The sequence below is a fragment of the Nicotiana tabacum genome, chromosome 10 (genome assembly GCF_000715075.1).
Source record: "Nicotiana tabacum cultivar K326 chromosome 10, ASM71507v2, whole genome shotgun sequence".
Taxonomy (NCBI): Eukaryota; Viridiplantae; Streptophyta; class Magnoliopsida; order Solanales; family Solanaceae; genus Nicotiana; species Nicotiana tabacum.
The window spans coordinates 36336655-36359680 of NC_134089.1; positions in this window are offsets into that span (position 1 = coordinate 36336655).

Below are 23026 nucleotides of genomic sequence, written 5' to 3' on the forward strand. Positions count from 1 at the left end.
TTAGTTTAAATACTCCAATGTTCGTTTGAGTAGTTCAATCGATTAATTGTTAGTCTTATTGTTGTTATAGTCCGTGTCTTTAAGTGTATGATTTTAGATTTTAGGTTGATTTTCTTTGTTGTGATTTAGTGTCTTTAATGCTTCATTTTCCTTTTAGTTATAATCAAAAATTGCCACTGAGCATTAGAAGTCAGGTTGTCTTATAGTTGAATTGTTTCTAATTTATGCTAAAAATCCGGATTTTCATCTTTTTCCAGTGTGTGTTTACTGTTTGATTGTTTTCAATCATATCTATCTGCAATGTGATGTTTGCCTCATTTTGTAACTAATTAGAACTCCCAGGACCTTAGTTGAATAATTAGGATAGTAATTTCAGAGATTCCAGGGGGTAATTTGGGAATTGAAAACTTGAAGAAATGGGTAGTTTGAGTGTTCTGTCCACTAAGTACTAATGTACCATTAAAATAATGTATTTGATTAATAATTAGTGGGGAACACAACATAATGGTATGGGGGTACTGATAAAAAGTTAAAGGGGTACACATAGTAAAGGAATATACAAGTTGGAAAGTAGATAACATGGGAGCATAATGATAAAAGGCTAAAGGGATACATGTGGGAAGGGAATATACAAGCTGTAAAGAAAAGGTTTGAAAAAAAAGGGAAGTTAGGCTTGATCTTTAAATAGAAGGGACACACATACAGAAGGGGTCAGAGAACACACAGGGAGGAACTTTGAAACTTGAAGAAAACGACATTTTTTTAGAGTAAGAACTTAGACATTCTGAAAATAGAGAGAGATACACTAAGAACAAAAAAGAATAGATTCTGAAAATAGAGTCCAAAAGAAGAGAACATGAGAGAACATTGAAAAGAGGATCCATTTTTGAGAGCTGGAAAACACTTTCTGAAAATACTAAAGGAAATCAGTTCTTCAGGCAGTCTTTAGAGAGCTTTTTGAGAGTTTTTTCTTTAGTTTTTAGTTCTGGACAGATTTGGAGAACTGAAGGAGTTTTCAAGCAGTCGTAGACAACATTTTGAAAGCTGAAACATTCAGTTTTTCTTTGAGATTTTAGAGAGCATTTCTTTGAGAGTTTTCCTGAGAGCTTGAACATCATCATTCTGAGAGTTGAAAAAAAAAAGAATACAAGCTGACACTGTCTCATTGAAGTTTTGGTCCATTTTTGGTTTAATTCAAGTTCGGTTGAGTTGATTTGGGTGTTGATTGTTGTTGTGGGTTCTTACAAATCTGTTCGTGCTTTGGTTTGAGTGTGTTTCTGATTCAGAACTGGTACTGTTGTTGTATTGATGTTGTAACTGTTGTTGTATTGTTGTTGCTGACTATTCCTTTCTCTATTTCAATTCAAATTCCAGGTACACGGCTGTAACCTTGCCAATTTGTAAGCTGAAAACATGAAGCATGAATATACATGAAGATTTGAAGCTTAAGTTTGATTTAGCTTTTCTACTGATTTGTACATTAAGATACTTCACTCACTAATATCATATAAATGTCTGCTAAATGTGTAACTGGACTGATGCGAACTATTGGACTATTTCTTTTTAGCTGAGAACTGTTAAACGAATTAGATGCATGCCCTGTGTCTTAGCCATTTAGTTTGGTTTAGTTGGGGCTATTAGTGTAATGTAGTTTGAATCCGTGTGTTGACTACTTATTGAAACTGAAAATTAGGTTTGAAAGCAAGCGTAGGCCCTGTCAATACTAAAATCCAGGCCTAATGAACGTGTTAGTTGTGCAGTACGTTAGCTTGTTTTATTTTCGATGAATTGAACTCAAAAATCAGGTGTCGTACCGTACTGTGTCTTTGGGCTTGAAATCTCAACGTAAATGTCAACTGGTTAATTAATTCATTGAGCTCTTTAAGTTTTTTTGTGTAGCAATAAATTAGCCTAAACACAATTTGGATATGAACAGGAGCCTACCAGTTAGTAGTTCATAAGTCTGAATAAAGTTGAATACTGTCCCGTCTATTACTAATTAGTAAAGTGTATTTGAAGCATTTTGAAACAAGTTTTGCTCAGTAGTTTGGCTTTCATTGACTTGGGCCTTAGCAACATAACGAGCGGCCCAGGCTCAGATTTGATTTCAGCGTCCGTTTGGGCCTAGGCATAATCCTATAACTGCCCAGTTGCTTTTATAGAGTATAATCTGGGTTGTTTAGAACAAATTGCTAAAAAATGCTTTATTTGTTACCTCTTATGTTTTAATTGAACCAATATTGAGCCATGAGAATTTGGTCCTTTCAAATATATCAATTACTTAGGACTTTTTATTTATTAGAGACAAATAAAAATAGAAAATCATAGTCACTTTAGGTTTGCCCTTCTTAAAATAAAAGGAGACGAGCCTCGCCAGATGAAACGCACAAATTGCAGGGCCCTCAATAAATGTACTAAAAATACTTAGACTTCGGGATGGGACGTTTAGTGAATTTCACGACCTTCCCCAAAAATAATAATACGCTAGTCACTTTAGGCGCGCTTTTAATAATTTACTTTCTTAAACTCGGGTGCACATTTATGTGACCCAAATCCAAATCTCAACGGAGTTGAAATGTGTCAATAACCATGGGTGCATTGATGTGACGTGGTTTGAGATGTGTTTTCACGACGTTGCAATTCGCATTAAAAATAATAATAATAATAAAAGCGGTCAAAAGTTAACATTTGCACATAAGTTCAACATGTATTAAAATCAGATAAATAAGCCGGATATGATAGTTGAGCGACCGTGCTAGAACCACGGAACTCATGAATGCCTAACACCTTCTCCCGGGTTAACAGAATTCCTTATCCGGATTTCTGGTTCGCGGACTGTAATACAGAGTCAATTTTTTTCCTCGATTCGGGATTCAGCCAGTGACTTGGGACACCATAAATCTCCCAAGTGGCGACTCTGAATCAAATAAATAAATCCCATTTTTATTGTCCTTTAATTGGAAAAACTCCATTATGCCCTTGCGGGCGCATGGTGAAAAAGGAGGTGTGACAACTCTGGCGACTCTGCTGGGGATAACACCGCCCAGAACTTCTGGTTCAGGGTTCAGAATTCGAGCTTAGATGAATTGTTATATTTGACTTTATCTATTATCTAATTTTATTACATGTTTGGGCCTAAGGTGCTAAATGTTGCTTTTACCGCTTTGATATCATCTGAACTGTATATAAACAGCTACGAAATCCTTCTCTTCTCATCTTCGGGGATGTGCTCGCTGGTCGAGACTCCCTATTCTGTTAGTGTCATACTTTGAAATAATAAAAAAGAGGCTCAGACAAGTTACTAAGCCGGATGGCCTTTTGGTTCCCAGTACGTAGCCCCCCCTCGGCTCGAGTTGTCCGCTCGGGTAAACAGTCTAGAACATATACCCAGGTTTTGAACCTAGAATAACTCAGCCTCATGCCGGATCCCTAGTAGGAACGTTTGTTTGCATCACGTGCATTTGACTTTGGAGGCTCAACACAGGGGTTGGGTCTGTCTAGGACAGGTGTACCAAAAATGGAAAAGACCATCCTGATGCATCTTACTTGCTACTTGTGCATTTATTTGCTTCGGACTTGTATGCTGGCCGGCTTTTTGAAAAATTGAGGAAAGAGAAATAGCAGTATGAGGGTAAAGAGAATTAATCGCCTGTTTTGAAAAACCAATGTCCAAATGGTGTCAAAACTCTACCAAATTTTTGAGAAAATGGAAAAAAGGAAAAAGAGTCTTGTTTTCAAAAATAGTTTGTTTATTTGCCCGTACTACGCTGGTTTGATTCTCACAGGGCGTGAGATACGTAGGCAACCCTTATCGGGTCTAACCTCTCCCTTTTGCAAAAATAGCCAAAACAAAATGTCAAAATTTTAAATCTTTCGTCATAAATAAGTCAGGTGATGCCATTCTTGTAAAAATAGCCGAATGTCCCTAAAAAGACGCCAGAAGGCTGTTTTTGCAAGAACAACCACCTTTGGTCATTTTCAAGGTTTTTGTTCAACACAACCTTTAAATCTTCTTCGAAGTGCTGAAAGGCCGTATCATCAAGACCGGAGTTTTATTTAAAGGTGTGTCAATTTTAGTTTATTCTTTCTTTGAGTCCAATGAGTCTTAATCACCCCAAACAAACATGCAGAATGAGCACGGGTCCAAGTCTGCCGGTAACAGTTAGGAGCAAGATCCCTTTAAAGTTGCACTTGTGGTGGGAGGATTTGGAAAAATCAGAGCGAGATAAGATCAAACTACATCTGAGAGGTCTCACCAGTTTGTTAAACGTTAGACCCAGATGTGACATCATAAAGGCTTTGGTTACATTTTAAGACCCGGCCCACAACGTATTCCATTTCTCAGATTTTGAACTCACCCTAACCTTAGAAGAGGTAGCAGGTTATATGGATATTACTGAGAGGCTAAGGCACAAATATCTTATTGCTCCAAGAGCCGTCAATGCGCACAAGTTCATGGATCTACTGAAGATAAGCAAGGGAGGCCCGTACTCTGAGTTGGATAGGGGTTTTTCTACTCTGCAGTTCATATACCAGAGGTATGGGCATATAGGAGGGTTCGATGATCCAAAAAGCAGGGTTTGCAGCAAAGGGAATCGGACAAAATGGGATGAACATAGGCGGTTCGCCTTCATAGTAGTGTTCTTGGGCATTGTTGTGTTTCCCCGAAAAGACAGAAATATTGATTTAAAGGTGGCGGGAGTCGTCAAAACCCTGATTACCAACAACAAAAGCACGCTTGCCCCTATGATAGTATCTGATATGTACCGAGCTCTCGCAGCTTGTAAAGCCGGGGCAGATTTCTTCGAGGGGTGCAATTTGTTATTGTAGATGTGGATGATCGAGCACTTGTGTCATCATCCTCAGTACATGATCTATAGACCTACAGCCAAAAGCTGCAGTGAATAATATAACAAGAGGGTTTCAGGACTTAGATTGCCGGAAGGGTTTGGAGATTGGGTATCCTATCTCCGTGCCGTCACCGCGGTACAAATAGATTGGACATTGGGTTGGCTTCCTGTTGAAGAAATTGTGTATATGCCCGCCACTGGCCCTTACTTCCTCTTAATGGGACTCCGAGGTATTCAACCTTATGCGCCTTACCGGGTGATGAGACAATTGGGAAGATGTCAGGTGGTACACCCAGACAAAAATCTCAGTGTTTATGCAGTCGAGGTTAGCAACGACGGCCAATTTCATGAAAAGACCGTTCGTTATATATGGAGCGAATGCCAGTATTTGCTGATAAATACTCGAGTGTGTGACCTATCTAGAGGCGAAGTCTCACCCGCTTATCTCGCCTGGTATAGGAAGAAGAGCATTGCAAGAGACGAACCAGAATGGCCAACCAAAATACCTCACCTCCAAGATTTTGCCGAGTCATCGCAAGAACAGTGGGGTTGGCTTGCAAAAGAAGAAACTACATGGCAGAAATAGGCAAGCTGAAATAACAGATTAGGGGCCTGGAATTTGAAAACAGTGTGCAAGTTGCTGCCGAAAAAAGGGAAAAGAACAAATTGGCCCAAGAAAATGGGGCGCTGAAGGCCCAAACCCAACAAATAAGAAAAGATGCTGACAACCAACAAAGGAGTTGGTCAGACAAAAGGTTGATAAATGGGCTAAAAAATCAAATCACCGAATGTCAAAAAGGTTTAGAGAGATCGGAAGCTAGCGTGACGAGAATCCGAGCCAGATGGGCAAAGGGTATAGAAGCGCGAGCAAAGTATATGCGGAAAATAAAGAGGGACTACGAATGGAACATCGTTATATTGAGAAAAACAATATCCACTCTCAAAGAGCGGATCTTCAGACAAACCCAAGATGCCAGAACAGATAGGAAGCACTGCTATGATATGATGGCCGGAATGGAGAAACATGTGAATGAGTCAACTCTTTTACAATGCTCAAGTGTTGGGGACGCAGAATCAACAAATAAGAGTGATTGTTTATGGAAAGGTACAGAATCAAGGAAAGAATCGACGATATCGGGCTTTACATCACCATAAAGTGCCTAGCTTGTGAGGATATGTCCCGTACCACCTTCTTTGCTTCAATAATGATTTATGTCCACCGGGTCATGGAAGATTTGAAAGATCTGCAGAGGGGCCTTGTACCAAAGCCCTTGGCGAGGCCGAACGACACCCCGCGGGTGCCAAAATTCAAAACTCTAAGACATTCATAGTTTGAAGTCTGTATGTTCCTTAGAGTCTGTTGTCCGTTGGAGTTTGTATTTCCCTTTTTGCATAAAGTCTGTAGTCTGTATCAAATCTGTCAGTTTCCTTTCAAAAATGTTTTGCCTTGTAATAGAACGTTTTGCTAATGAAGATTGAAAAATCCAAAAATTGTGTCTTTATTTTTCGCACTTGTGGTCAGAACTATGCACGGTCTGATTCATGCAGGGACATGATACATAGGCAATCCACATAAGATTCAACCACCATCAAAAAGAAAAAATATATATATATAGAAAAGAGAAAAATATTGAGAAAACAAAGAAAAAAAAAGGGAAGGCGTTCAAAAGGAGCACAATTATAAGAAGCCGGAATGACGCACGTAACTAAAGCAAATGCATGATAGAAAGGGTTAACTGCCTAGTTGCATTGCATCCTCAATGTGTGTTTTTCCTATCTGTTAAAAACCCTAACGTTAACTGGTTGCTCTCATTTTTGTTCCTTTTCAATCTCCAGAAAGGTGGTTGGTTGTGGTTCTAAAGTAACGCTTCCCTGCAACACAAAGGCAAAAGACAATGACAGAGAACAACCGAACTGAGTGGGTTGGTACCGATGACCAAAAACAGCTGGTTGAACAGGACTACGGGTTGGTAGAAGAGGTAAAAATGTTGAGACAACATGTGGCAGACATGTATCGGGCATGGATGACTGGGAAAGCACCACCCCCGCCACCGCCTAGCTTCCTGAACTCTGTCCTTACCCAAACACCTAACACAATAACGGATGATCCTCCATACTTTCCATATCTACCCACTTATGACAGCTTTCCCAGCCACCCGAGTAGCTCCATCACTCGTCGTCCAACTATATTTTCCCAACGCTACTCCCCTCTCCAACGCTACTTCTCTCCACGGGACTCCCAAAGACATGTTTCACTTTCCAAGTACCCAGCTCCACAAAATGCCCATCCACCCCCTCGAGCATACCAGAAGCCCCCTGGATCAGGTTTTAGGCCAAATCAGGCATTTAGGAACGAGAGGTTGCTGAAACGAGAAAAGGCTCTCACCCCTATCGGAGAATCTTATGCAAGTCTATTTGAAAGGCTAAAACATGCTGGCCTGATTGAACCTCTCCCCGGATATACTCCAGATCCACGTGCAAGAAGCTTTGATCCTACTGCACGATGCGCATACCACTCCAATGTCCCAGGGCATAGCATTGAGAGTTGTCGTTCGTTGAAAAGGGAAATAGAAAGAATGATTCATGAAGGAGTGATTGCGATCGACGACAGTAATAAAGAGCATGTGAACCCTATTAGGATATTGACTAAAGCTGAAGATGTTGAAGCGGATAGTGGTCTTGGCAATATTGACGTGAATCTCAGTGGCTAAGATGTCGTGCTTGGTAATTGGGAAGACGCTCCATTCCTTGGTCAGTCAGAGTAGAGCTTTTGGTGGTTTATTTTGTTGTCAGTTATGTTATCTGGGTTATTCTAGGGTTGTGATATGGATATTGTCTTGTGTCAAACCCTCTTATCCTTCCATTTTGTCATAGCGGTTTGCTTAGTTTTGTCTAGGTTTGTTTCAGGTTTGTTCTAAGATTGTACTCTAGTTGTTTTACTTGTCTTGTTGTGCGAACCGTTTCATTGATTGTCTAATGCAAATTCTGGTCTTTTGTAACCTCCAGTCATCTTCTTTGTTTAGTTCTTTTTTATCCTTTTGTGTTTTCTTTTGTTCTAACATCGATTCTAGTGACATGACATGCGCGCACAGTTTAGGCCTAATCTTAAAAGTTAATTATAAAGCAATTGGGAGATGATCGGGACACTTAAGGGAAATAGGAACAACTTGAGATCATTTGAAGCCCGAGCCACGTGAAATTGGGGCAAGTACATTATAAAGAAAACCATAAAATCAAGTTAGCCATATTGACAAGGGGTAGTTCATGGTAACGAAAGTGAGAGTGTTGCCCAACGGTGCTTTAAAAATGACAAATGAAAAGGTGAATATGTGGATATGGTTATCAAGTCTGGCACAATCAGAAGATGTGGCGAATGTTTAATTGTGTTTTTTGTGCTTGGCATGTTTTGAAGATTGGAAAGACGAAGGCATTTTATTCTTCTATCTAAACAGTTTATCTTTCGTTAACCCTTTGAGCCTTATTGGTTTTCTTTCATACCCCTCGTTCGGAATCAATAGCAAAGATTAGAAAACACAAGCATGGAAGATAAAGAAAAAGAAAAAGAAAAAGGAAAAGAAAACAACAGAAATAACAAAACAACAAAAGAGAAAGGAGAAAGGAGAAATGAGAAAAGAGAAAGGAGAAAGGAGAAATGAGAAAAGAGAAAGAAAAAGAAAAAGAAAAAGAAAAAGAAAAGAAAATAATAAATAAGTGAAAAGGAAAACAAAAAAGGAATTGGGAACTACATTTGACTTGATTCCTCAAAGAGGATACGTAGGCGCTTCACGACTCGGTCATAGTGTAACAAAATCAAAAATCCCTAAGCAAGAAACTGGGGCAGAAGTTGTGTTTGATGTAAAGAAATCTGGTTCCGAAGGTTGTAAATTTTGAACCCAAATTGATTCGTTTTGAGCCGCTAATACCCTTTATTTCTAGCCTTATCCAAAATCCCACGTTACGGTCCAAAGAAAAACCTTTTGACTAGTTTTCGAAAGATGCCAAGTCATGCAAATGGAAGTCGAGAATAACACTTTGATCCCCAGTAGAAAAGTAATAAAATGAGAGAGTCTTATCGGTGAAAACCTTCACGGGCACCTTGAGTCGGCTATAAGTTGAGAGAAAAACCAAAATGAGAGAGGCTTGATAGTAAAAACCCTTTGGGCACTACAAGTCAAACAAAGATTGAGAATCAGATAGGAAAGCACCAGACGAAGATTGTAAAAGGAGATTAATGACGGAGGATAGGCCACATGTGCATGTCATGGCCAATAGAGTTGGTATCCACATCTGATAGGTTTTACTTTGTAGTTTTTCTTGTTAGGAGTCATCTCTTTCTTTTGTCTTTTACTCCGTTCCTTTTACCTTTGTCATTTCCTCTTCTTGAGTCTCTTTGGTCAGAACAAGTGAGAAATGATTTCAAAATTTGCCATCAGCTTTCCAATTATGCAAGACGAGATCTGACTAGTACATCAAAGTGGTATAAGTCAGGAAAGAACAAGCGCAATGAGCTGGTAATAGTCAACATGCTTTGAGGTTCGCGCAAAATACCCAAGATTGGTCCATATCAATTCATGGACAATGCAATAAAAGGAGGGCCAGGGTGATTGAACCAAGGGTATATTCAATGATGAGATTGACAAAAAGGTGGACCAGTGTCAAGAAGGATATCCCCAGCAGAAATCGAAGGTTATAACGCCAAGGCCAGTGGAAAATCAAGAAAGAACAATGCGGAGAGCGATGGATATAATTTGGGAAATTCATAGGAGACTCAAAGGTCGGGGAAATGCCAGTTCACAAACAGTACCACAAAGAAGATATTGGGTCTGCACGGGAAAAAGGTATTTCAGTAACATAGACGATGGAGAAAGTGGTTAATCAATAAACATGCAAGATCTTCAAGTGAAATCAGCTGTCATGGAAAATACATGGGGTCAGATAAGAAGAATGGGAAAATGGTTGAGAGGTTTGTGAATAAGGAATCGTTAAGAAGGTCGGAAGGTATCAACCAAGTTTCAAGATAGTCAGACAACGCATAGCGTGGAAAGGAAAAAAAGGAAAACCATCCCCAGTAGGAGTATCACAACCAACCACCACATTTTAAACTAACCAAATTCTTTCTTTGATTTGAAATAGGGACAGGAATTATTGATGACGGAAATGTATGATATAAGGAAAGTTATCAAACTGGGGCAGAAAATTTTTCGTTCATTTTGAAAATTTTCCTGAAGTCAGGAGCCCGCCTGAAGAGAGGAATGTCGTTTTATTTTCTAAGTTGTTGTTGAAGTCAGGAGCCCGCCTGAAGATAGGAATGGCTTTTTATTTTCTAAGTTGTTGGTTGAAGTGAGGAGCCCGCCTGAAGATAGGAATGGCATTTTATCTTCTAAGTTGTTGGTTGAAGTCAGGAGCCCACCTGAAGAGAGGAATGATGTTTTATTTTCTAAGTTGTTGTTGAAGTCAGGAGCCCTGCCTGGAGATCGAAATGGCGTTTTATTTTCTAAGTTATTGTTGAAGTCAGGAGCCCGCCTGGAGATCGGAATGGCATTTTATTTTCTAAATTGTTGTTGAAGTCAGGAGCCCACCTGAAGATCGGAATGGCGTTATATTTTTAAGTTGTTGTTGAAGTCAGGAGCCCGCCTGGAGATCGAAATGGCGTTATATTTCTAAGTTGTTGAAGTCAGGAGCCCGCCTGAAGAGAGGAATGGCATTTTATTTTCTAAGTTGTTGGTTGAAGTCAGGAGCCCGCCTGAAGAGAGGAATGGCGTTCTATTTTTAAGTTGTTGTTGAAGTTAGGAGCCCGCCTGAAGAGAGGAATGACGTTTTATTTTCAAGTCTTGAAGTTGGAAGCCCACCCATATAACAGAGGAATACATTTTAGTCTTTACATTTCAAGTTTGGAAGTTGGGAGCCCGCCCATGTAACAGAGGAATACATTTCAGTCTTTACATTTCAAGTCTTGAAGTTGGGAGACCGCCCATATAACAGAGGAATACATTTCAGTCTTTACATTTCAAGTTTTGAAGTCGGGAGCCCGCCCGTATAACAGAGGAATACAATGAAGTTTGAAGTCAGTAAAGCGGAGGGTTACAACAAAAAATCCCCAGCATAAATTAAAGTTCAGAAGTCGGAAGGAAGGCAACACTAGTCAGAAGAAAGCAGTTCAAGCTTCGAAGGAAAAATAATTCAAAGCTCACAAGAAGGAAATAAGCAGTTCAAATTCGGCAATCAAGAGAAGACTACGAGTCAAGACAGAAAGAAAGAAACATCATAGAAAACACCAGTCAGCAAGACATCAAAGCAACAAGAGACACAAGAGCAAGTCTGAAGATCTAGATAAGATTTTGTAATTCATAAACTATAGTTTAGTCTAGCTTCTTGTTTTCTTTTAGCATATTGTAATAAGGAGGTCAGTAAGTAGCGGCAGCAGTAGCAACAACAGTAACAGTAAATCCACAGCTCCATGGTAATCCCTGCTACCAAAACTTCCTGATTGACCTGATTCCCTTTTAGCCAGGGATATGTAGGAAACCTTCGAAGCAGAGGTTCGGTAAACTCTCTTTCAAAAATATGCTTCACACGGAGTATTTCAACAGACAAAAATCACTCGTATCCGCTCACTTTATCTTTGCACGAAAACCCCTAGTGTTTTCGGACAAAGAGGGGCAGCTGTGAGCACGTGATTTTTGCCCTATGAGAATTACTCTCAGAAATTCAAAATAAAATAATTTTCCTTTGTGTGCAATTTTGAGAATTTTTCGTGGCATTTTTGGTTAATTGTTTGTATTTGGCTGGGCATGTTTATTTTGTTTTGATTAATGAAAAAATACAAAAAATTACATGTTGCATGTGCATTTAGGATTTAATTTTTACAGATAGGATTAATTAAGTAACTTGTTTTACGAAAATGAACAAATCATAAAAAAATAATGTACTTTGCATTTTTTAGCATTTAATGTTGAATTGTGTGATTTATTGTTAATTGGCATTTAATTATATGTGATAAATGTTATTAGAAGATAATTAGTACTTTTAATAAGTTAACTTGGTTTATAATTTTAGAAAATAATTTAGGAAGAAAATAAAAAGAAAATGAAAAGAAAAGAGAAAGGAAATAAATCTGGGCCAATTTAATTAATTTCCCAAGCCCAAACACCTAACCCACCAAAAAACCAGCCCAAATCACCCCTATCTGGCCCAATCGACCAAGCCAACCAAACGACGTCGTATGGTCACGTTCAATCTGAACCGTCGATCTCCTAAGATCGAACGGTCCAGTCCACCCCTAGCATCGAAGAAACGACGTCGTTTCAAGCCTGTTGATCCAGGCCGTTCATTTCATTTGATCCAACAGCCGCAAATCGCCCCCATGCCCCGACCCATCCCCATCTAAAGACCGATCCGGTCTCGAGGTAAATGAAGCGACGTCGTTTCCATTAATGAATGGATCCAAGCCGTTGATCTCATCAGATCGAGCGGCCTGAATTCATTCCGCCCTAACCATACCCCGCCACCAAACCAAACCCCCCTCGCCCCATCGTCTCTCTCAGACCCCTCAAAGACGAACCCTCGAAACCCTAGCTGCTACCAAATCCCTTCGCCATAAACCCGGTGGCAACAATGTCGGTGACCACCAAACTCACACCCCTAAACCACTTTGACCCCCTTAGTCCAAATCTATACACCTTTAACCTCGAATCATCCCAGCCTGTTTCGAATCTTCGATTGAAGAATCAAGCAAAATGCGAACCTACCCAATCAGCCCCAAACTAACACCCAGTAATCCCCTTGACCTCCTCGTCCCGAATCCAAGTAAAACTCGTCGAATGGCGGATCTAGGGTTCGAACGGTTCGGGACTGTTTCGAGGGCTGTCAGGGTCGAATGAGTTCTAGTTAGTCTTATAAGCCTATTTTTGACAAAATAAACAGATAATACTAACTGGAAGTCAATTTCGAAAGGCATGCTGGTGGGATCCGAAAACCAGTAAGTTCTTCTTAGTTTCTCCCTTTTCTTTTTATTTGATTATCTTTGTTAAGCTGTAATTAGTTTCTTCTTTAGGTTTTAGTTTAATTTAATTATAGGTTCTTAATCCAGTAAATATCCCGCCTCTTTTTCTGATTCTTGTTAGTTTAAATACTCCAATGTTCGTTTGAGTAGTTCAATCGATTAATTGTTAGTCTTATTGTTGTTATAGTCCGTGTCTTTAAGTGTATGATTTTAGATTTTAGGTTGCTTTTCTTTGTTGTGATTCAGTGTCTTGAATGCTTCATTTTCCTTTTAGTTATAATCAAAAATTGCCACTGAGCATTAGAAGTCAGGTTGCCTTATAGTTGAATTGTTTCTAATTTGTGCTAAAAATCCAGATTTTCATCTTTTTCCAGTATGTGTTTACTGTTTGATTGTTTTCACTCATATCTATCTGCAATGTGATGTTTGCCTCATTTTGTAACTAATTAGAACTCCCAGGACCTTAGTTGAATAATTAGGATAGTAATTTCAGAGATTCTAGGGGGTAATTTGGGAATTGAAAACTTGAAGAAATGGGTAGTTTGAGTGTTCTGTCCACTAAGTACTAATGTACCACTAAACTAATGCATTTGTTTAATAATTAGTGGAGAACACAACATAATGGTATGGGAGGTAATGATAAAAAGTTAAAGGAGTACACATATTAAAGGAATATACAAGTTGGAAAGTAGATAACATGGGAGCATAATGATAAAAGGCTAAAGGGATACATGTGGGAAGGGAATATACAAGCTGTAAAGAAAAGGTTTGAAAAAAAAAGGGGAGTTAGGCTTGATCTTTAAATAGAAGGGACACACGTACAGAAGGGGTCAGAGAACACACAGGGAGGAACTTTGAGACTTGAAGAAAACGACATTTTTTTAGAGTAAGAGCTTAGACATTCTGAAAATCGAGAGAGATACACTAAGAACAAAAAAAATAGATTCTAAAAAGAGAGTCCAAAAGAAGAGAACAGGAGAGAACATTGAAAAGAGGATCCATTTTTGAGAGCTGGAAAACACTTTCTGAAAATACTAAAGGAAATCAGTTCTTCAGGCAGTTTTTAGAGAGCTTTTTAAGAGTTTTTTCTTTAGTTTTCAGTTCTGGACAGATTTGGAGAACCGAAGGAGTTTTCAAGCAGTCTTAGACAACATTTTGAAAGCTGAAACATTCAGTTTTTCTTTGAGATTTTAGAGAGCATTTCTTTGAGAGTTTTCCTGAGAGCTTGAACATCATCATTCTGAGAGTTGAAAAAAAAAAGAATACAAGTTGACACTGTCTCATTGAATTTTTGGTCCATTTTTGGTTTAATTCAAGTTCGGTTGAGTTGATTTGGGTGTTGATTGTTGTTGTGGGGTCTTACAAATCTGTTTGTGCTTTGGTTTGAGTGTGTTTCTAATTCAGAACTGGTACTGTTGTTGTATTGTTGGTGTAACTACTGTTGTATTGTTGTTGCTGACCATTCCTTTCTCTATTTCAATTCAAATTCCAGGTACACGGCTGTAACCTTGCCAATTTGTTAGCTGAAAACATGAAGCATGAATATACATGGAGATTTGAAGATTAAGTTTGATTTAGCTTTTCTACTGATTTGTACATTAAGATACTTCACTCACTAATATCATATAAATGTCTGCTGAATGTGTAACTGGACTGATGCGAACTATTGGACTATTTTTCTTTTTAGCTGAGAATTATTAAACGAATTAGATGCATGCCCTATGTCTTAGCCATTTAGTTTGGTTTAGTTGGGGCTATTAGTGTAATGTAGTTTGAATCCGTATGTTGACTACTTATTGAAACTGAAAATTAGGTTTGAAAGCAAGTGTAGGCCCTGTCAATACTAAAATCTAGGCCTAATGAACGTGTTAGTAGTGCAGTACGTTAGCTTGTTTTATTTTCGATGAATTGAACTCAAAAATCAGGTGTCGCACCGTACTGTGTCTTTGGGCTTGAAATCTCAACGTAAATGTCAATTGGTTAATTAATTCATTGAGCTCTTTAAGTTTTTTTTGTAGCAATAAATTAGCCTAAACACAATTTGAATATGAACAGGAGCCCACCAATTAGTAGTTCATAAGTCTGAATAAAGTTGAATATTTTCCCGTCTATTACTAATTAGTGAAGTGTATTTGAAGCATTTTGAAACAAGTTTTGCTCAGTAGTTTGGCTTTCATTGACTTGGGCCTTAGCAACATAACGAGCGGCCCAGGCTCAGATTTGATTTTAGCGTCCGTTTGGGCCTGGGCCTAATCCTATAACTGCCCAGTTGCTTTTATAAAGTATAATCTGGGTTGTTTAGAACAAATTGCTAAAAAATGCTTTATTTGTTACCTCTTATGTTGTAATTGAACCAATATTGAGCCATGAGAATTTGGTCCTTTCAAATACATCAATTAATTAGGACTTTTTCTTTATTAGAGACAAATAAAAATAGAAAATCATAGTCACTTTAGGTTTGCCCTTTTTAAAATAAAAGGAGACGAGCCTCGCCAGATGAAACACACAAATTGTGGGGCCCTCAATAAATGTACTAAAAATACTTAGACTTCGGGATGAGCCGTTTAGTGAATTTCACGGCCTTCCCCAAAAATAATAATACGCTAGTCACTTTAGGTGCGCTTTTAATAATTTACTTTCTTAAACTCGGGTTCACATTTATGTGACCCAAATCCAAATCTCAACGGAGTCGAAAAGTGTCAATAACCACGGGTGCATTGATGTGGCGTGGTTTGAGATGTGTTTTCACGACGTTGCAATTCGCATTAAAAATAATAATAATAAAAGCGGTCAAAAGTTAACATTTGCACATAGGTTCAACATGTATTTAAATCATATAAATAAGCCGGATATGATAGTTGAGCGACCGTGCTAGAACCACGGAACTCAGGAATACCTAACACCTTCTCCTGGGTTAACAGAATTCCTTATCCGGATTTCTGGTTCGCGGACTGTAATACAGAGTCAATATTTTTCCTCGATTTGGGATTCAGCCGGTGACTTGGGACACCATAAATCTCCCAAGTGGCGACTCTGAATCAAATAAACAAATCCCGTTTTGATTATCCTTTAATTGGAAAAACTCCCTTATGCACTTGTGGGCGCATGGTGAAAAAGGAGGTGTGACACTGGTTATATCACCCCTATCCCTGCTGCAACCCCTGAGAACCCTTCTCAAGGGATTAATCCAAACAAATCCTGTGCATACAATTTCGGCATGAAAAGGCACACCATCGACGAATGTCATTCCTTGAAGGACAAGATCCAGGCTTTGATTGACAACAATATTATCGTGGCAAAGGAACCCGCTCCGAATGTCCGCAATAACCCTCTGCCAGACCACTATCACACCTCCTTTTTGCGCACCTGCCCCGAAGGATAAATGCGTGAGGGAGTTTTTCCAATTTAAGTGACAATATTTGAAAATGTGATTATTTATTTAATTCAGAGTCGCCACTTGGGAAAGGTTTGGTTTTTGGTGTCCCAAGTCACCGGTTTATCTTGAATCCCAAATCGAGGAAATTTTCGACTTTCCAAATGAAGTCTGCGAACCAGAAATTCTAAGTAAGGAATTCTGTTGACCCGAGGGAAGGTGTTAGGCACCCACGGATCCCGTGGTTCTAGCACGGTCGCTTAAATTGTTATAATGGCTAAGTATCTGATTTTTTTTAAAAAAATGTTATAACTTGTGTGCTTTTATTAAGTTTAAAAACCACTTTTATTATTATTTTAATAGAATTGCAACGTCGTGAAAATACATCTCGAACCACGTCACACTAATGCACCCGTGGTTGTTAGCACATTTCGACTTCGTTGAGATTTGGATTTGGGTCACATAAATGTGCACCCGAATTTTAGGAAGATAATGTTATTAAAGTGCGCGCCTAAAGAGACTAACGTATTTTTATCTTTAGGGAAGGCCGTGAAATTCGTTAAATGGCCCATCCCGAATTCTAAAATATTTTAGTATAATATTTATCGAGGGCCCCACAATTTTGCTTTTTATTTAGCGAGGCTCATCTCATCTTTATTTAAGGCCAATCCCTAAGAGACTATGATTTTTCTGTTTATTCTTGTCTCAAAATAAAGAGAGAAAAAAAGCTGAACTAACTAGCATGCTCAGGTATCATCATTTCAATTAATACGTCAAGGGCAAATAAGCCCTCAAATAATTGGGCCTTAACTGGATTTCCATTCAAAAGGGATTGTGCCAGCTTACAGTCGACATATTTATTCACAAAGAAACAAATAGGCTTGCATTTGCATAACCAGACTAAACTTTGGTATTTACATGAGCATGTACACATGGAGATTTGGTGTTTCTGATTGTATAAAATTGGCCCATACTTTACGTTTCTTTGCAGCGAAGATTGGAACAAACAAAAGTAATCTACGTGTGATTTTTACCTTTTAAACAAACCTACAATTTAAGTAAATGGGTTCAGTATCAGGGTGTGAAGCACGGAATCAATACAGTTTCACATTAATTCACAGCATTAAAGTTAAAGGCTCATTCAATATTTATGCTTGATCAGACGTTAGTTCAACTAAAGTTTACACAATCAGTGCCAACCATACTGAATCTGTTATCATTACATATTACACTACATCAATAATGTCCCAACGGTCCAAAACAGTCTAACAAAAGGCCAAATTAGGCAGCCAAGGTTCATATGCACATGAATTGGAATCAAATTGTATTAGACTCTAGTATCTATTTAGCTATTACTACATAACAATCCAAACAAACACAATTCAGGGGTCAAATATGCGAGCATCTCTCATTTCATCTTCACTTCAAAGTTACATCAAAACCAGATTCAAGCGTGTACCTGAATTGGAACGTGAGAAGAAGGAGGAGTGAATCAGCAACAAACAGATAGCAAATAACAGCAGTGGCACCAACAATCAGCAGTATGGGACAATAAGAACCAGCCCAGTGAAACTCAGAGATCCAGAAGTGTTTTAGAAAAAACAAAAGAGCTAAAAGATCGACTCAAAACCAATTGGAAATAAACCAAAACACCACTCGAAATCAGCTGGGACAAATTTGAAACCAACAGCTTAAACAAACAACCTAGGGTAGCTTCGATTGGGCCTAAATCTCAAACTAACTATGAATTTAACAATGGAACAATGCCTTTTCTGGAATTTTAGAGTTTTTCAGAGGTTTTCTTTTGCTTTTTCTTTTTGTTATCTCCCCCCTAGCCCCCTTCCTCCCCTTGTCCAAAATCCAGTCTATTTAAAGACTAGAATTGGTCATTCTTTTTCAAACATTTCACTTTCAGCCTGTTTTATTCCCTCCTCATGGGCATTTCTACCTTTTTATCATTAAACCCATGCTGTTACTGATTTCCCACCAGTAAAGTCACTAAGCCAACTCAAGTAGCACCTTTTTCACTAGTTAATTCAAAAACCTGTCAGTCTTTTAACTGGCCATTTCTATTTTAAAATTAAACCCCATGCTATTTCTGATTTCCAGCCACTAAAGGCACTTAACATATTATCACTCCCACTATTGATCCCTATTTTATTCATTAGCTTAGTGGTATATTAGTATTAAACTGACAGACCATTAAAACTGAACAATTTGCAGGTTTCTAACATCCCAACCTGTTAAAACTAATTGACGACATTTATCCAATCGACTATATGAATTACAACATATAAGTCAATAGTTAATGATCAGAATCGAACAACATATAGGTGATTCAAGTTGTACTGACAAAACGGGGAATTACCCTGGAAACTAATTAATCGACCAAACTCATTCCAATCAATTATATAGTTTAACACATACACTTAACAATGAACAGACGAAAAATTCGACCAAATAATAGGTCTGATTTGGAGAAGAAGAAGAACAAAGCACAGAAATTGGAAATAAAATCATTCTAACCACACAAACGAATAACAAAACAAACAAAAATAGAACAAACAGAAAGGGAAAAAGAATACCTCAAGTAAACTAGATGACCCAGATCCAAACTCGGACTCGACCTTTTTGAGGTCGAATGGACCTTAATCAAGTGTTCTCAACGGAGAATACTTCGACTAAGTTCTATTAGACCCCACACCCTCTGCTAATTTGGACAAATTCCTGGTTCTTGGGGCTAAGATTAGGGGTTCGAGCTTTTCTGGTTCGATTCGAACCAAACCAGGCTTGGTTTGGTCACGAGGGAGGACAGGGGAGTAACTGGTGTGAATTGGGGTTGGTTAGTATAGGTTGGGGTTTGTCTCGAATCTTCAGATGAAGATTCTAGACGAGGTAGGTTGATTCGAGCCAAACGGTTTGTAGATTCGTGTCCAGGGGGTCGAGGTGCACTAGGGGTGTTAATTTGGTGGTCACCGGCATCGTTGCCGCCGGGTTTATGGTGAGGGGTGGAGAGGCGGATCTAGGGTTCCGAGGTTTGTTTTGGTTCGTCTCTTTCAGAGACAAAGGGGAATGGGTGTTTGGGAATGAAACGGGTAAAGGGGTTTGGGGGTTTTTGGGTATATTAAATGTGACGATTAATTTGAGATGTTAGATCAAATGATCTTAACGGCTCGGATTAAATGGTGAAGGACGGGACGGGGTCGTTTGGTGTAGAAACGGGATCGTTTGGTTTTAATGAGCGACTGGGTCGACCCGGGTAAGCGGGTCGGGTTATGGGTGAGATCTTGGACCGTTGGATGAGGATGGATGAACGGTCGAGATTCGCCGGTCTCGAAACGACGTCGTCTGAGGCGTCTTTGAGAGTTGAAGGTTTGGACCGGGTATAGGTCTCGTTTGGGCCTGATTTTGGCCCAAAAAGGGAATGGCCCAATCCAAATTTCTTCTCTATTTTTGTTCTTTTCCTTTTTAATTCCTAGTTTACATTTCGAATTTACAAAAATCCTAAAAATAAACTATAAAAATAAAAATTATATCACACAGACATTAATTGATTCTTAACAATAATTAACACACAATATCAAATATTAATTAAACAAAATCAACCATTAAACAATAAAAATGACAAAATTACCAAAAATAATATTTTTTGTGATTTTCATTCCAAAATATGATTTAATTAATTCCTAATAGTAGAATAAAATCCTAAATTCATGCAACATATTTTTTTTTTGTATTTAAACAATCACAGACAAAACTACAAATAACTATCTGAAATGCCACACAGATTTTAAAAAATTACGCACAAAGAAAAAATTTGTTTTATTTTTTGATTTCTTTTGGAGTAATTGTCGTGAGAGCAAAAATCACGTGCTCACAACCACAAGGGTAGAGGGGTTCACATGATTGAAATAGAGGATGATTGGGATCCCGAGGGGTCGATTGGTTTGATCGCAGAAGGTGATGACCCAAAGAAGCCAGTAGTTACTCTTAATCCAATCGTGGTCCAGATTCAGCCCTCTGGGGACGGCAAGGTAAATTTGCCCGTACCACTGGAGTTTGAAACAACCTCATCTGCAAAGACACCAACGCCAATTGAGGTCGAATTCGTGTCTCCAGCAGGTGCACCTCCACCATTTGAAGTTGTCGTTCTACCACCCAAGGCACATGCTCCGTTCGGAGTGAAGATAGCCGCGCCGATTCCAGTGGCGATGTCAACCATGAAACCCTTCCACACAAAGGCCATACCATGGGACTATACAGCCGTTTGATGACCGGCCATTGCCGGATAGTTCATCATGTCTGAAATGGGCAGTGGTCCGTATGAAGGGATGAATACTGTTATTACACCATGCAATGATCATTGATGACGATATATTAACATCCTAACCCAACACATGGCCCAGCTACCTACTGTACCATATTGTGGACGTTCTGATTCTTTTAAGGTAATTGATCTCCTAATTATTCATGTCATTTTGAAGTTCTAGTTTGATGTGCAAGAGAATTGAGCTACCAGTAATCTTGGTTATAACCTGGAGCTCCAATTTTGTAAAACCAGGTTTAGTTGCCAGAGTAGTTAGTTAGGTTGGCGCAGTATCTCTATTGATTAACTTTATTCATTTGTGTATTGTTTGAGGTGACTCCTTTTTTTTACTTTGTAATGGCAAACAACTATCATAAGGAGCTAATCACTGATCTAGACACTCCTCATTTTTATCATTACTTTGCATTCTTTTGTCGATTATTGTGTTATAAGGCCAATTTCTGTTCCTTATTTTACAGATTAATTAAAGGATGCTAAAATTTGAATAAAGACCGCAAAAGAAAGTTAAATAAGAGAATATTAAAATTCATGTCATACATATAAAATTAAACATATATGTGATCTCAAACATTGGATTAAAAAGTACATAAGAACCGGAACATAACGTATTTTCATAAATTTCACTATAAAAATATTATCACTCTATTCAAGTAAACAAAAAATAATCCAAAACTCTAGTTCTATCACTATGTTTTCGTAGCCCGAACAGCTTCAATCAACAACTTGATTTCTGCAAATGTACCGCACAAGCATCTGAAGTAGCCGTCAACATTCCAATGCTGGAACCTTGCGAGAACTTAATTTCCAAATTCTCACAAGAGACTTGCAATTTTCCACAATTACGTTGTGCCTCCTCGTGGTGGCTTATTTGAACTTTTCCATTTAAATTTACTGAAAATCTTGTGGAAAGACCAGAAGAAACATCATTCATAATAGTGTTAGTCATCCAACCATTATAACTATCAGGCAAAGCACCAAAAGTTGCATCGACGAAGTTTTGAGCGCTTTCGTCTTGATAAAATCTAGCAGAATTATTAGGTTGCCAAAGAACTCTATCCTTGTAGGTAATCTTGGCATCAAATTCATCATATAAGAAATTATAATCAATGGTTGGGTTGTCGACTAAGAAAGTGAGTTTCCAATTGTCAGGATTGTCGAGGACTGAAGGTGGCGCAATGCATGTCACGGTAAGGAGTGAAGAGGAGGCATATATAAGACGAAACTTAGGGTATTGGACTTCCTCAGTAACCTTAGCCGGAAAGAACACATAAAAAGATAGGACAACACCCAATGCTATAGCCAGTACAGTTAATATTATCCACAATGCCAAATTGTAGTGATTAGGGTCGTCATTGGTTTGGTCATCAATTTTAATGTTTGCGGCTGATTTCTCCATTGATTGATACTTAGTTAAGAAAGCTTTGGAAAGTAAGACAGAACACTATAATTCGAAGAAGATGAATTTTGAAATGAGAAGAATGGAAAAGACGTTTAGAGATTATAAGTACTTAATGCGAATTACATGAGTTTATATAGATAATTATGGCATAACCAATTTCAACTAAAGAAGGGATTAGTATATTAAAAACCTACTTGTAGTAGGAAGACCTTAAGAAAGATTTATCATAAAACTTAATCCACATTGAGATGGGAAAATAAATTAAACTTGCTCGTAAAGTCTAGCAAGTTTTTATTTTAAATTGTATGACCTAAAACTTAGGGGTAATAACTTGTTCCCTATGTAATAATTCAATATAACTTAGGTTTATTCAATAAGTTAAGAAGAATTTTATTGCCAAAAACTTTTCTGAAAACAGTACAGAATTTCTCAAAAACAAGTATTCAAACATTTTATTTTGCCAGATTTTTCTTGAAAAGAATTTTAATAAAATCAAGAAGGCTCTAAAGTTTCATTTTTAATTAAGTAATCCGATTTGGAAAGCAAACGGAAAAATACCAATAAGCCCTATCCTCTTCAGAAATGGAGTTTAACTTGCAACAATTGACAACGTAAAAAACTCGTGCACTACTACGTGACCTTTACCTATTGTAGCAGGTAAAGTGCTTTAATTTTTAAGATTGTAAATTCTATTTTTATGGATGTATAAATTCTATTTTCAATATCTTTCACGTGTTCTAATTTGCAAAAAAATAATAATCTTATATTGTCAATGGATATTAGTTAAACTAGTTCTCCAAAAAGCCAAAACTGCTAGGGCGATGCCAAGAAGTGCATATAATGCAGGAACAACCACATTTTTTGCTCCCAATTAATTACATGTCCTTTAGAACCTCCGCATGTTTCAACTAATGGGGAAAAAGGGCCAATCAATTGCATCCTAGTCAGCCAACCCTAATGCAAGCATTAGCTGCTTCGTCGAAACCGAATTTATGAAGAATGTGTATTACTATAAAAATTCAACTGGCTCCACTTTGCATCTCTTCCTAGTAGATGAGGCCATTGGAAATTTGTC